The sequence below is a fragment of the Natrix helvetica genome (genome assembly GCF_964273705.1).
Source record: "Natrix helvetica genome assembly, chromosome: 2".
NCBI lineage: Eukaryota > Metazoa > Chordata > Lepidosauria > Squamata > Natricidae > Natrix > Natrix helvetica.
In genome coordinates, this window is record NC_138552.1 from 287,354,468 (window position 1) to 287,370,856 (window position 16,389).

General features: G+C 45.6%; 1 protein-coding gene across 7 annotated transcripts in view; it reads left to right on the forward strand.

Moving 5' to 3' along the window:
• AKAP1 (A-kinase anchoring protein 1) overlaps positions 1-16,389 on the forward strand; it is an 81,661-nt gene that overhangs the window by 5,348 nt on the left and 59,924 nt on the right. The window contains exon 1 of one of the 7 annotated variants that reach the window (XM_081945327.1): positions 2,678-2,700. The exons of the other annotated variants lie outside the window; for them this stretch is intronic. The gene's annotated coding sequence lies outside the window, so the exon portion shown is untranslated. Of the gene's footprint in view, positions 1-2,677; positions 2,701-16,389 lie in introns of those variants that run through there. 7 annotated transcript variants of the gene reach the window in all.

Sequence of the window (16,389 nt, forward strand, 5' to 3'; positions counted from 1 at the left end):
TATCCGTATTGCTGCCTTCAAGCTGGTTCAGAGTATAGGTAGTCCTCAACTTGCGTCCATTTGCTTAGTGGCCATTCAAAGTTACACCGCACTGAAAAAAGTGACCTATGGGCCTTTTAGTTACCCTGAGGTAAACCAATAAATTTGACAAATGAAATTAATAAAAATTTTCACACTTGTGACTGTTGCAACATCCCCTGGTCATGTGATCAAAATTCAGCTACTTGGCAACCAACTCATATTTATGACGGTTGCAGTGTCTCAGGGTCATGCGATCCCCTTTTGCGACTTTCTGACAAGCGCAGTCCATGGGGAAGCAAGATTCACTTAACAACTAAGTTACTAAATTAATAGCTGCAGTGATTCACTTAACTCTGACAAGAAAAGTCGTAAAATGAAGCAGAGTTCACTTAGCAATTGTGTCTTGCTTAGCAACGGAAATGGGCTCAGTTGTGGTTGCAAGTCGAGGACTACCTGTAGTTTATAGTATGCTGCAAAAGGAATTAGAATCCAAATAAAACATTGGAATAATAGTGCCATCCATTGGGGCGGGGCCAAAACGTGACATCCGCCAGATACTGTACCCCAGATAGAACATGTGGGGAGTCAGCTAGAAGAATGTCTGTCTGTTGCTACAGGCCAAGTTGTTCCAAAGGAGATTAAGGCCTCAGAGAAGGCCTGACTATATTCATCACTGCAAATGGAGTTCTGTTGGACACAGGATTCCCGTTCTCCTCTTTTGATCTTCTGGATAGGCAGATCCCCTTTTTTATTCAGATCTGAATCCCACTCAAGACCAGAGGACCCGGTTGAAACATTACAATAAACCAGTGTTTGTCAAAAGCTTGGCAACTTCAATGTGCGGACTTCAATTCCCAGAATTCCTCAGCCAGCCATGGCTGGCTGAGGAATTCTGGGAGTTGAAGTTCACAAGGCTCAAAGTTGCCAAACCTGAGAAATATCGCAATAAACCATAGTGTGATTTACTTGGTTTTAGCTAGAATGGGAAATACTGAGATCCTGGTTAAAATTTAAGGCAGGACTCCGTAGTTCAGCGTTGGCGAAGCTTTTTGGCACCGAGTGCCAAAATGGGGGCGCATGTGTGAATGCATGTGCCGGAAACTGGAAGAGCAGCCGCCTGGCCACCTCATCATCCGGTTTCTGGCACGCATGTCCGTGCAAAGACCAGCTGGCTGGGGCGCATGTGCCTGCCAGAAACCGGAATATCATCTTCCCTACTCGTGCATGTGCACCGGGCGGCTTTTCTTCCAGTTTCTGGCACTCCCGCACACATGAATACAAGCTAGCTGGTGCGCCAGAACCTGGAAGAGCAATGGACGACAGTTTGCATGCCCAGAGAGATGGCTCTGCATGCCACTTCTGGCATCCGTGCCATAGGTTCGCCATCATGGCCCTAATCTTTTTTGTGCATGTTCTCCTTCCATGCCGAATCCTAGACGGGCAATTGCATTGCTTGTCTACCTGTCTGATTAATGCTTCCTCGATTGCGCTGTTACATGAAAGTTAGGTTTTATGCAACGTGCTTCCCTCAGTATTCTAGACGGAAAGTTGCACAATAGGCTTATCCTCTGTTACCCACTGTTAACATTACTGTGGTTTACACAACCAGATCTTCCCACAACATGCAGAATCTTAAAATAGCCACGTGGCTCGAGTTTGCACAGCACAGGCACTTTGTAGCTAAACCATAAGATGGTTTGTTCCATTTGGGACTGGTGTATTGTATGAACTTGACCAGGCCTAATTCCTACGGTCAATTAGAGTCGAAGAAATCATGCCATGGTATGATATGAAAATGCAAATTTGGTTTGCATTTGTTTTTAATCTATTATGATCTCAACAGATAAAGCTAAGCCCTTTCCCGTGCCAGCTTCCTAATGCAAGAAAGCATACAAAAGTTCCAAATGCTTTAATCAGTTTATCTGTTATTTACTGCTCATGATTTTTTGAGCAATGTTAACTGCTTTGTTTTTTTGCACTGGAAGGGAAAGGGAAAAAAAATCTGTGTGGTGTAGCCCAAAGTTATATTTTTAGGGTGTGTGTGTGTCTTAAAGCGGAATGCCAGTTTTTTGGCGAGTTACTGAAGAAAAGGGGGGAGTAAATTTTTCTCCCCTAAAACAAACTCTATTCCATAATATTCTTCATTACATTTTTCAATTGGATGTTCTCACTTTTAGAAATACACAATTTTGTAAGACGTAGTTTAACATGATACGTTGGTGCTATGCAAAACAGATGAATAGCGGTTCTCGAAACCAGAAATACAATGTACAGACTTTTTTCAAGCAAGTGTTTCTAAGAATCCACCGGAAAAGTGCAGTACATAGATTTTTAGGCATGTTCAATACACAAGCAGTATCTCTGGTTTTACATTTGACTTTGAGAAAAATAAAATAAAAGCATGTCTAGTTGATATGTCTAAAATTGTTTATAGCTATTTCAGAAAAGATGAGTTTCCAAACTTTGACTTGTTTCAGTATACAAATAATCCACCTTATCATTGCAATTCTGTATTTATTTTATTTATTTATATTCTGTCTTTTTACAAATAACTCAAGATGGCGAATATGTCCACCCACTTCCTCCTCCTATTTCCCCTACAACAAGAGTCCTGTGAGGTGAGTTGGGCTGAGAGAGACTGACTGGCCCAAGGTCCCCCAGCCGGCTTTCATGGCTAAGGTAGGACTAGAATTCAGGATCAACTTTCTAGCCTGATGCCTTAATCACTAGACCAAACTAGCTGTCTTAAACATTATATTAAGGATACATGTTTAATTTGAGTATGGGGGCACAACTCTTTAAGCTTGATATGCCCTCGCATATTAGGTTGCAATATTATTATTTATATAAACTTTTAATAATCAAAACTTTCGGTTCAGCTAGTTTTGATTATCCATAAAACCTATGATGTGTTGATCTGGTTTAGTTTTAATTTTTAAGGCTGATTGGATCTTGGCTGATTTTTCAAACAGCAGGAAGCTCTTCGAAATTTTGAAGAGAATCCTCTTCCAGCAAACATTTTGTCATTAATGGATAATGCCAAGCTGCCGTTTTTTTTATTTGATTCATTTGATTTGGTTTATCAACTTATATAAAAAAATAATAACGGCCTTGAATTTTGAAACTCGACACCGTATAAATGACTACATATATAAACTGCTGAGGCTCTCTACATGGGGCTCCCCTTGAGATGCACCCGAAGACTACAACTAGTTCAGAATGCGGCCGCACGGGCTATCATGGGGAGGACAAGATACTCCCATATAACACCACTCCTGCGCGAGCTGCACTGGCTGCCTGTGGTTTTTCGGGTGTGTTTCAAGGTGTTGGTTACTATCTTCAAAGCGCTCCATGGCACGGGACCTAGTTACCTGCGGGATCGCATCTCACCTCACACATCCCTGCGACCAATCCGCTTCCACAGGGAGGGGCTCCTCCGGGTGCCGTCCACCAAGCAGTGTCAACGGGCGGCGCCCAGGAGCAGAGCCTTCTCTGTGATGGGACCAACCCTCTGGAATGACCTCCCCCCCCCCCCCCCCGATATTAGAACTACTACCGACCTCCGCTCCTTCCGACAGAAGCTCAAGACCCACCTGTTCCAATTAGCTGGCTTAACTGATTTATAGTCCCACTTTTAACCTCCTGGCAAACATCTTATTGGGTAGTTTTTAAGGGTAATTTTAATGTTTATTTGTATTTTAATTTAAATATTGTACAGTGCATATCCTACCTCCTCCGTTTACCTATTTATATATTTAAGTATATCTATATTCTGTATTTATACTGTTTTAATATGACTGTACACCGCCCCAAGTCCTGTTTAGGAAAGGGTGCGGTTTATAAATTAAAGTTTATTATTATTATTATTATTAACACTTTTTTATTGTTGACTTTATAGAAGCTTAATAAATACCCATACTCTCCCCAGTATCTTCCGAGGGGAGGGGGAGGTTGACTACAGTTCCCATTATCCCCAGCCATCTGAGTTAATACTCGGTGTATCTGTAACAAAACATGTCAGAGCTTTATGGTTTCCAGCCTGATGCATTTGCGTGTCTTTATAGGTGATGTAAGGTTTAAGATTATAACAAAGAGGAATTATGTCAGCAAATCAATGCTGTCCAGAAAAATTAATGATGTTTTTAGGTGTTTGAAGGCTCAGCTTTTCTTGGTGCTGACAGCTTAGCAAAATTGTCTTATTTTATTTCCGTACATGGCTTAGAGGTGACCCCAGTCAATGGAGGGGTCTACAACTCCCACATATTCTGTATAATCGTGATGGAGAGCCTATGGCACCCGTGCCACAGGTAGCACATGGAGCCATATCTGACGGCACACAAGGTGTTGCCCTATGTCAGCTCCAGTTATGTCATGCACACGCTGGCCAGCTGATTTTCAGCCTTCCGAAGGTGCAGCCGTTTTCACCATCCCCAGGCTTCAGGAAAGCCTCCAGAGCCTGTGGATAGTGAAAAAAGGGCCCAATTTCAGAAACGAACTTCCGGTTTGCCCGTTGGGCCGTTTTTTGCCCTCCACAGTCTCTGGAGGCTTTCCTGAAGCCTGGGGAGGGTGAAAAACGGCCCAACCGGCCTACCAGAAGTCTGGAGGTTTCAGGAGGTTTCAGCACATGCGCAGGGGGGGGAGTGTGGGGGGGTTGTGCATGCATGTGCAGGGGGGGAGGGCATTGCATTGTGGGTATGGGCACAAACCCGCGCTCTTTTGGCACCCAAGCAGAAAAACGTTCGCCATCACTGCTATATAATTTGGATTAAAACAGATACTAGGTGGTGCAGTGGCTCACTGTATAAAGGCACTGGGCTTTGTTGGCTGGAAAACTGGCAGCTTAGGTTTGAGACCTGAGCGGCACACAACGGGGTGAGCTCCCGTCCTTGCCTCAGTTCCTGCCAACCTAGTAGTTCGAAAGCATGCAAATGCGAGTAGATAAATAGGTACCACTTCGGTGGGAAGGAACAGTGCTTTGGGACATCATGCTGGCCATATGGCCACGAAAATGTCTTCAGACAGTGCTGACTCTGTGGCCTTGAAATGGAGATGAGCGCTGCCCCCTGTAATTGGCAACAACTAGTGGAGTAAAATCTGCAGGGACTCCCTTTACCTTAAAAAAAATCTTTAAAACAAATATAGTTAATCCTTGACTTACAGCCATTCTTTTAACGATGGCTCCAAGTTGTAACCGTTGTACAAAAAGTGATTGAATGACCTGTACTCCCAATATATGGCCGTAACACCACCCTGTGGTCATGTGATTGCAATTTGGGCACTTGGCAACTGCCTTGCATTGAAAACTATTTGCTGCGTCCTGCAGTTAATGTGATTGTGATTTGCAACTTTTTTTTGCCAGTTTCTGGCCATTCGCTTAAATACCGTGTGATTTCTTTATCGATCTTGTGATTCGCTTAATGCCCACCAGAGGTGGGTTGCAAATCCTGGCGCTACCGGTTCATGTGTGTGCTCGTGCACGATGCTTCTGCGCATGCGCAGAAGCATGTGGGCATATGGGCGGAGCCTCCCGCCGTTGCCCACTACAAGTTCGCCCGATCGGGGTTGAACCAGGAGAAACCCACGTCTGATGCCCACCGTAAAAATGATTGTAAAAATGGTGAACTCTATTTACAATTGCAATGACTTATGACAGAAATTCTGGTCCCAATTGTGGTTGCGAATTAAAGACGACTTGTACATAACAGGAATTGAAATACAAAATAATACAGTATGAACAATTGTGTGGATTGGAGTCAAATACTGGAAAATAACATCATTTTAAAACTTGCTCCTTCCGATGCCCTTCTCCCCTTTAAACAGCTCACTCAATTCAGAAACAGAAACTAACAGCTAAGTACAAAGATTTTCTTCTCTCTGCCCCAATAGTACTAATATTTGAAGAAGATGCCTTTCTACATCTGAATTTAGAAATGCTCCCAATTGTGCAAGCTCCTTGCACTTGATGTTTTGGGGTGACCACAAGAAACTTACTAAAGCTTCATAAATGCATACGGGAATATAATCTACATAAAAACATTCTTTTTTTGAAAGAAAATTTGTTCTTCAAACTAGACTGGGAGATTTGGGGGGGGGGGAAATTTAAAATCATTCAGACATCAAATCGAAAACATTAGATAGACAGTCAAGTGTGCGAATAATCAGAATTCCTAAGCATCAAAAAGTTAATCAAGTTAATATCCATTCATTCACCTACGATTCTTGGTGAGGCCAGGTCTCTTCACACCACACATCTTCCAATCCTGCACTACTTCTTTGAATTATTCTATGCTGTGAAAGTTGGACCATAAGAAAGGCTGAACACCACAGAATTGAGGCCTTTGAACTATGGTGCTGGAGAAGACTCCTACGAGTCCCTTGGACTGCAAGATGATCAAACTGGTCAGTCCTGGAGGAGATCATCTGCTCTTAGAAGGCCAGATCCTGAAGAGGAAACTCAAAGACTTTGGCCACCAAATGAGAAGGAAGGACTCCCTGGAGAAGAGCCTAATGCTGGGAAAGATGGAGGGCAAAAGAAGAAGGGGACGACAGAGAATGAGGTGGCTGGATGGAGTCACCAAAGCAGTAGGTGTGAGCTTAAATGGACTCTGGGGAATGGTACAGGAAGGCCTGGAGGAATGTTGTCCATGGGGGTCGCGATAATTCGGACACTACTTGACAACGAACAACAACAAGGCTGTGGTTGGTTTTGTGGTCAAGCTTTGATGGTGCCCAGCCACTGTGCTCTTGGTTGGCTTGGTTTCTTTTTACCACTAACTCTTCCCAACATCATGTGAAGGATATTTTGGATATTATGGATATTTTCCAGCAGCAGCATGTTATGTGGAAGTCTTGAAAAATCTTCCTCCAGGTTCCCATGTCTAAGAGGCAGAAATGCATATTGTTGCAAGGAGTTGTGATTAGCAGCACTATCTAGAGAAAACATATGTATAGGTCAGTGATGGCTAACGTTTTTATGCCAAGTGCTGAAAGCACATGGGCACACACTCATAATGTAATGCTTGCATCCCTCCACATGCCCCGCCCATGTGCACATGACCCCTTGTGCATGCATCTCCCACATGTGCTCCGCCCCCTGCATGTACGGCACAGAGCCAAAAATCAGCTGACTGGCAGGAGGCGCGCACACATGCGTGGAATAACTGAGGTGGGGCAACAACTTGCTTGCCCGCAGAGAGGGCTCTGTGTGCTACCTGTGGCACACGTGCCATAGATTCGCCATCACGGTTATAGGTAGTCCTCAAATTACAGTCAGTTGTTTAGTGACCATTTGAAGTTAGATGACACCCCCCCCCCCCAATATATTTATGATGTGGTTTCTAAGTTCCAATAGCTGATTGTCACCATCCCCCCCCTCCCGTCACATAACTACATTTTGGCACTTGGCGACCAACCCTGATTTGCAGCTTCTTGCAACACGTAGTGTTGTGGCCCAACAGCGGCCGGCTGAGCTGTTGCTGGAATCTGACAGCGATGAACACTATGGGACTGCCCTGGAGGCTGAGGAAGAGACTCAGGGGGGGGGGTGTTCGGAGTCAGAGCAGGGACTAGAGAGGCCTGTTGGCCACCAGGTGGCGTCTGAGTCAGGGAGCAGTGAGGAAGAACAGAGGGAGGTTGTCCCTGACGTGCTTATGCACAGGGCTGTGAGGAGGAGGGAGCAGCTTTGGAAAAAGGGTCACAGAAGGAAATAGGAACAGGTGGCTACTGATTGGCTCCTCCCGGAGAGCTTATAGGTGGGGCGACAGGAAGGGAATTTTGCAGGAAACAACAATTTACTGATCCAGCCGTAGAGAAAGATTGGGAGAATTTCGTGAGTTCAAGCCTTGTTTCATAGAGGTAGCTTCCTGGGCTCCCAGCCAAGGGGTTGCTTATCTCCCTCCTTAGTTGTGGCAGACAGCCAAGTCTGCGTCCGTATATATTGTAGAGGCTTGGGACAGAACAAGCGGCCATAATTTATAAGGTCGACTGGTGTTTACATCTGGTTTTCTACAAAAGCGCCCTATAACAAACGATAGGTTCACTTAATGACTGTGAACTCACTTAACCATATTGATTTGTATAATGACTGCTGTTTTTTAAAAAGTCATAAAATTGGGTCAGTCGTGCTTTTACGGATATTATGACTTACAATAGTGTTAGCGAACCTTTCCGTCACCGAGTGCCAAAATGGGAGCTCATGTTCGCGTGCCTGAAACCGGAAGAGCAGCCACCTGGTGCACATGTATGTGCCAGGAAGATGATCTTCTGGTTTCTGGCGCGTGTATGCACACCAGCCACCTGGTCTTCCCGTTTCCAGCACTCCCACATGTGTGAACACCAGATGGCTGACGCGGCGGAACCCGGAAGAGCAACGGGCAACGGCTTGCGTACCCAAAAAGATGTCTCTGCATGTCACTTCCTGCACACGTGCCATAGGTTCACCATCACAGGCTTACAACCATAATGGGCAAGCTCCATTACGGTTGTAAGCCGAGGACTACCTGTAGTAATGCTGGCATGCAAACTACATCTAATTAAAAATATTTCTAGGGAGAAATATTGCAGCTGAGAAACTTTTCCTGGGCCAGCTCCTTGGGTTGTCTAAAAGTATGATTGTGGTCCATGTCCATCCAACAAATCTGTCCATGCTTTAAATAAAGGTAATAGTAAAGGCTTCCTCTGTCCAGTTGTGTCTCATTCTAGGCGGTGGTGCTCATCTCTGTTTCTTGGGCAAGGAAGCCAACATTGACTGAAGACATTTCCATGATCATGTGGCCAGCATGGCTATAGGCCAAAGGTTCATGGAACACTGTTTCCTTCCCACTGAAGTGGTACCTATTTATCTACTTGTGTTTGCTTGCTTTCCATCTGCTAGGTTGGCAGGAGCTGGAGAAAGTAACAGGAGCTGGCCTCATTTCACAGGGCTCAGATCTCAAACCAGGGCTGTCGACTTTCCAGCTGACAAGTGCCACATCATAACTGCTGAGCCATTACACCCCATGCTTTAAATAAACTATGTTTTACTGAGTCAAGCCAGTTGCCTACATTTTTGCAACCCATTGAATCTCAAACAAGCCACCTCACACAGAGCTTCAATATGGTTAGTTACTTCGTGACTCAGAGAGTTGTGCAAATATGGGTAGAACTAAGTCATGATTAGCCAAATTTGAGGTGTGCAATGCTAGGATTAGATACGAAAACTCTGCTTTGTTGCACAGGGATATATAAATTACAGGAGCTGGGCTCCAGCTGTTTAAAGCAGCTGTATCTCTTCCTAGGATGAAACATAGCAATGGCAGAGGGAAGTCAAAAGTAGTATAAAATGCTATGAATTATTATATTTGGATTGCACTGAGTTGCAAACTAGCCAGCTTCAATTAAACTAGCAGTGTCAAACTTGATTTCGTTAAGGGCCCCATCAGGGTTGTATTTGATCTTGGGGCGTGGGGGGCGTGGCCATCTTGATATTACTTGTGTCAGGGACACCCGTAGCGCCCCGGGTAGGGCTGGCGGGATTCATTGTCTCCAGCAGTGGAAGGCGAGACCAGGGATAATCGGTTTTTTTAAAAAAAAAATTGGATTTTTTAAAAATTTAAATCGGATTTGTTTTATTTTTATTAAATTAATTTAAATTTGATGCTTTTGGAGTAAAAATTTGTCTAGAGATAATTTTCTATTTAAGATACATTAATCATTTAGTTTAGTCAGCATGAAATGGAGCTTAGTTATGTAGCATGATGTAGCTGTTTATTCTGCAATATTTTCATTTTTGGTGAACTCATTCAATGAATCTGCAAGCCAAATAGGAAGCCTTCATTTTGTTTGCAAATAATCATATTAAAGATTCTAACAGGAGCTCACCCTGTTTCGCAGGGCTCAGATCTCTTTAAATTTGCATTACAGATTAATTTTTTATTACGTATTAAATAGGGTACGTAATAAAAAATTAAACTGCAATGCAAATTTAAAGGGGGGGGGAGCTCAGTGAATTCCAGCGTGGAACTGTGATAGGATGCCACCTGGGCAACAAATCCAGTTGTGAAATTTCCTCGCTCCTAAATATTCCACAGTCAACTGTCAGCTGTATTATAAGAAGGTGGAAGTGTTTGGGAACGACAGCAACTCAGCCACGAAGTGGTAGGCCACGTAAACTCATCCAACATCAGTGTGTGACCTCTCAAGTGCGCTTCTGGAAGAATGGTCAAACATTCCCATCAACACACTCCTGAACCTTGTGGAGAGCCTTCCCAGAAGAGTTGAAGCTGTTATAACTGCAAAGGGTGGACCGATGTCATATTGAACCCTATGGATTAGGAATGGGATGTCACTTACAGTAAGTTCATATGCGAGTAAAGGCAGGTGAGCGAATACTTTTGGCAAGATAGTATATGTGCTTCAGTCCACCAGTACTAAGTGCAATTTGTCTGTACACACTCAGTTTGAACCTGCAGGTAGAGCTGATGTTACTCGCTTAAATGGGTGTCATTGTAGTAACCCAATTACGGGTTTGTGCATTTAATAGATTGAATTGGTTTCTCTCTGGATGAGTAATACATATCTCCCAAAGAGGCACTTGGCAGAGAAGACCATTCTGTGTACGTCACATGCTCAGCCATAATCCAGAGATTAACAGCATGACTGGGTTCACACAACAGTGAATTAGTCTGCTGATCGAACCTATCATGTATTTCCCATAGTGCAGGGTCTCCCAACCTTGGTAGCTCTAAGGCAGGTGGACTTCAACTCCCAGAATTCCCCAGCCAGGTGTACGGACTTCAGTTCCCAGAATTCCCACAGGAGAGAGCAGACAGAGCTGGAAAGGCGGAGTTAAACGAGTCATTAGCCTAGAATTATTATATTCTCACAAGCGGTCCAAATCCAGCCCCTCTTGAAGTTCGTTGACCCTTACCTGGCGCCAATTTAGCATTGACCTTTAGTTCACACGATTCTTGTGCATGGGCTTGAGCAATAAATCTTCTGACTTTTACTTAAAATAGGATCCTGATTCTTTGTGCCTGACAATTCCCCAACCAGGCGTATGGACTTCAACTCCCAGAATATCCTAGCTGGCTAAGGGAATTCCGGGAGTTGAAGTCCCCCTGCCTTAAAATTGTGATGGCTGGGAAACATAGAGGTTGCCCTGTGGTGATGGGTTGTCCTGGCTGAGGATTATGGGTGTGGCAACCCAGCACATCAGAAAATCAAGGTGTTGTAGATCAGTGATCAACAACTGGTAGCCCGTGAGAAAGTTTTGGTGGTTTGCAGGAAAATTATTTGCAATTTTTATAATGCACTAAATCAGGGGTCCTCAAACTACGTCCCCTGGGATGGATATGTGCAATGAACGTTTGTGTTGCTGGAGAGAGTCTCCCCCTTCGGGGTCCTTTTGTGCGGGGCAGAGGGGGGCAGAAGTTCCAACTTGGGGTCCGCTTCAGCCTCCTGGTGTGGGGCTTTGGGCGAAGGCTGGAGGGAAGTGCCATTAGTGGCGAAGAGCCAGAGGTCCTTGTTCCAGTGGGACAGCATCATGGTCTGGAACTGGCTGACCATCTCAGCCCGCTGAGCCTCCAGGCGCCAGTACCTGGCCTTGCAGTTCCACAGGTCTTCCCTCTGCTTGGAAAGCCTATGCTCGTAGTCCTCAGTGAGGTGCTTCTGCTGAGCCTTCTTCTCGGTCAGATCCAATTTGAACTGAGTCAGCTATTTTGCCAACTCTTTCTCGTGGTGGCTGCTTAGCTCCAACAACTGCTTCCTGTTGGGGCCCTAAGGATCCGGGGCGGAAATGCGAGGAGGGGCTGGGAGGGAAGGGGCGAGTAGAGACTGGCAAGATGCCCCTCAACGTGAGTGACGCCGAGTTGCCCCCGTCACATAACCACCTAGCCAATCATTAGGCAGATCATATTAGTGGTCCGTGGGATTTAAAATTATGAATTTAGTTGTCCCTGAGGTCCAAAAGTTTGGTGACCCCGGTGGTAGGTCACTTTGGAGCACTTGCAGTTAGAATGTCTATTTCCAGTGAGAAGGGGATGGGAGGGGAATTTCCCCTTGAGTTGAAATTAACTTTCTTTTAATTTTTTGCATTTTCCTCCTGCCACCTGTCCCAAACTCTTGGCAACCCAAAAAACCTGCTAATTTATTAAAGTATTTCCTTGCCTACTTCCAGACTCCTCTCCTCTGCCATATTTGTTCATTGCCTGGGGTTTTATTTATATAATTCAGGGCAAAGTGCATTTGAGGCGCAATTGAGCAGTTGGGTAAGCCTTTTATTGTTTATTTTTTTAAAAAACAACCTCTGCCTGAGATTCACAAAGCTCTTCTGTCAAAGGAGGGTTTTCTATTCAAAACAATACTCAAAGGTTGCATTTACAAATCTTGCTTGGCGGAGAGCCTGAGTAAATATATTTGTAGAAACCTTAGGACTGTTAATGATCAATGGAACTGGGTGGCTAAAACTAGCCATAGTTGAAAGTACCTGAGATGTACTCATTGTTTAAAGGCTGAAGTTGGAGATACTTGGAAGGAGGTAAAAGTGGTGTGCTTATCTTATATCAGGGGTGGGGAACCATGGCACTTTTATGACTTGTGGACTTCAACTCCCAGAATTCCTGAGCCAGCCATGGCTCAAGCCGTTCCTGCTGGCTCATGAATTCTGGGAGTTGAAGTCCACAAGTCACAAAAGGGCCAATGTTCCTTTCCCTGTTCTATATTGTCCTTTTTTTGAGGAAGGGGACAAATATGGCAGTTAGGGAACCACAGTTTTGGAGAGTTACAGAATGTACCATTTTTTGCTGGACCACCTTAAACCTTCCAGTGTTTCAGCTTAGTGACTTGTGGTACCGAGTACAGGTAGTCCTTGACTTAACGACCACAATTCCTGTTGCTGAGCGAGGCATTTGTTAAATGAGTTCCGCCCCATTTTATGACCTTTCTTGCCACAACTGAATCACCTCAGTGGTTAAGTTAGTAACATGGTTGTTAAATGAATCTGGCTTCCTCCTTGAGTTTGCTCGTCAAAAAGTGATCACATGACTCCCAGGACACAGCAACCGTCATAAATATGGGTCAGTTGCCAAGCGTCTGAATTTTGATCACGTGGCCATGGGGATGCTGCAATGGTGTTAAGTGTGAAAAAGGGACATAAGTCGCTTTTTCCTGTGCCGTTGTAACTTTACTAACGGTCACTAAATGAACTGTTGTAAGTGGAGGACTACCTGTACTTCCCCCTGAGCCAGGTGTGGCTTGAAGTCCTCTTGGACTTCATTCGTGAAGCCTACCTGTTTGTTCTGGAATATCACCTTCGGTGCACATGGAGCCACTTCTAGATTTATTTCTAGAAATTATCACCAAGTCCTAGAACAGGGATGGCTAACCTTTTTCTCCTCGCGTGCCAAAATCGTGTGTGTGCGCGTGACAGCACGCGTGTGCGTGCCCACATCCATACTGCAATGCTTTCCGCCCCCTGAGCATGCCTGCATGACCCCTCCACGCTCACCCTCCCCCTGCGCATGCATGCGACCCCCCCCCTTCCGTGCTTCCCCACACATGCGCGCGACTACTCCATGCCCTGTTGGGCCTAGCAGGCCTCCCTGAAGCTTCCTGGGACAAAGAATGGGCCGCAGGGGGGGGGGGCACCGCACCCCTCTATGCTCTGTTTCGGGCCTAGCGGACCTCCCTGAAGCTTCCTGGGACACAAAATGGGCCGCAGGGGAGCATCGCACCCCCCTATGCCCTGTTTTGGGCCTAGCAGGCTTCCCTGAAGCTTCCTGGGACACAAAATGGGCCGCAGGGGGGCATTGCAGCCTCCTGTGCTCTGTTTAGGGCCTAGCAGACCTCCCTGAAGCTTCCTGGGACACAAAATGGGCCACAGGGGGGCGCCACCCCTCCCCCCCATGCCCTGTTTTGGGCCTAGCAGGCTTCCCTGAAGCTTCCCGGGGGGGGGGGGAAATGGGGCGCGGGTGTCGCCACTCCCCCACACTCCCCCCCCCGTGCGTGTATGCGTGTCTCCCGCATGCACAGTAGAGGCCCCAAAAATCAGCTGGCTGGCAGGAGGCGTGCACACATGGGCAGTGGAGCTGAGCAGGGCGACAGCTTGCATGCCCGCAGAGAGGGTGGCACGTGTGCTGTTGGTTCGCTATCACGGTCCTAGAATGTTATACATGTAGCCTTCGACTTACGACTGTTCGTTTAACAACAGTTCAAAGTTACGATGGCCTTCGAAAAAGCATTTGCACTTACAACCATCGCACCACCCTTACAAGTCACAATTTGGGTGCTTGGAAACCGATTCACATTTACAACAGGTTGCCTGTATTTTGAAAAAAAAAAGAAAAAAGCTGGGTTTTAATTTGTAATTGCTGCCTTATGCAGTTCTCTTGATTTGTTTATGTTCAGTTCCTTCCTTCCCTCCTATACTTGAGTCCTTCATTAAACGTCTACTGCCAGAATCCCTAGACCAGGGGTGTCCAAACTTGGGAACTTTAAGACTTGTGGACTTCAACTCCCAGAATTCCCCAGCCAGCATAGCTGGCTGGGGAATTCTGGGAGTTGAAGTCCACAAGTCTTAAAGTTCCCAAGTTTGGACACCCCTGCCCTAGACTAAGACTACTATGGACTTCTGGGAGCTGAGGTCTGTTGAGGGATTGGGAAGAAACTGTTTCTGACAAGCTGTGTTTACTAATGTTTCCTACAGGATCAAAGGTAGGACAGTTTGAATTCCAGATTTTAAATTCAGCTGCGTTAGAGGAGGGTGAGAATCTATAGCCCGAGCCTCCAGCCCAACTTTAATTAAGCAGGATTTCTTTTTTAGACTAAATCAAAGTACCCATTTTTTTTTTTAATTCTGAGTAGGCTACCAAGTTGAATTCTCTCTTTCAAAACCACCAGCCTTCCGTGTGGGCTTATAAGGCAGCTCCTGTGCCTTTTACCATATCTATTTTTAGCTTGGAAAAAGATTCCTTGGCCTCTCTGATTTAGGATTTAAAGCAGCCAGTGCCCAGTGTGCTTCCTCGCTAGGCTGGCTGCTTCTCCTAATTCCATCTTTCCAATTCGGCTGTAATGTGCAATGATATCGCTAAGCTGGGGTGAGAGGCTATGCATTCTTTTTTGTAATTTTTAAAAAAAAAATTATTTTAAAACAAACATTTCATCATTCATCAATCAGTGTGTCGTCTTGAGTACAAACTTTTTGTGTGTCATAATCATTATAGCTTACCACCAAATTCTTTATATACATCTGTTCTATTATACATATCTCCTGTTATAACATTTAATACAATACAATAGTAGAGTTGGAAGGGACCTTGGAGGTCTTCTAGTCCAACCCCCTGCCTAGGCAGGAAACCCTATACCATTTCAGACAAATGGTTATCCAACATCTTCTTAAAGACTTCCAGTGTTGGGGCATTCACAACTTCTGGAGGCAACTTCTGTTCCACTGATTAATTGTTCTAACTGTCAGGAAATTTCTCCTCAGTTCTAAGTTTCTTCCTAAATTATTTAATTTTATAATTTTTATCCATATTCATTTTCCAGTAGAGTGGAGGGAGGGGTCACTGAAGGGTTATTACAGCCTGATTGGTCCATTTGACTGAGAGAAAACTTCTTAGCCTTCGGCTTCTCCCGTTGGCTCCCAGTTTCCTCTCAGTCAAGAAGGTCCTTCAGACTATAGTTTTGGTTCCCAGTGATTGTGAGTACTATATTGGACAGTTCTTTAGACAATTGGATATTTCAAATTTTAAAAAAAGCATAGAGTAGAAGGAGCTGTGCCCAGTGGGACATTTTCCTCTGTCCCAGATCAGCAGGGAGAGCCGAGTAAAACTTTCTCCTCGCATACCTAATTTCCATTCTGGGCTTTTTCTTCCCCCGGCTGATTCCTGGAGTCTCGGGCGTGCCGGGGGGTTTACAGCTCCCAACTCCTCCCCCGACGACCCATTGCTTCAAGCCGCAGCGCCGGCGGCCCTTTTTGCCGCGCGTGAAGACCGGCAAGCCCCTAACTCGGCCGCGTCGCCTCTCCCGAGTCGGCGGTGCTCTCGGCGGCGGCGCGAGCACAGACCGGAGCGCCAGCGGCCTTTGCCAGGCGTGAAGACCGGCGGCAAGAAATTTAGAGCTGCGCTACGATTGTGGGGTCGTTTGGCCGTCTGAACGGCCGGGGAGGCAAGCGGCGGCGCGCGCGCCATTTTAGCGGCCGCCTGAAGACAAACGGCCGCAATTCAAGCCGGCGGCCATTTTGGACACGTGGCAGGCCCTGACACAAATAGGCCTTAACGAAGGGGCATCACAGGCCCAAGCTGAGCTGCTCCAACCCAGCGCCGGGCTCAGAGACTACAAGGACTTTGTCTTCTTAACAGTCTTCATCCGTGCACGTGAGTGGGGCGATGG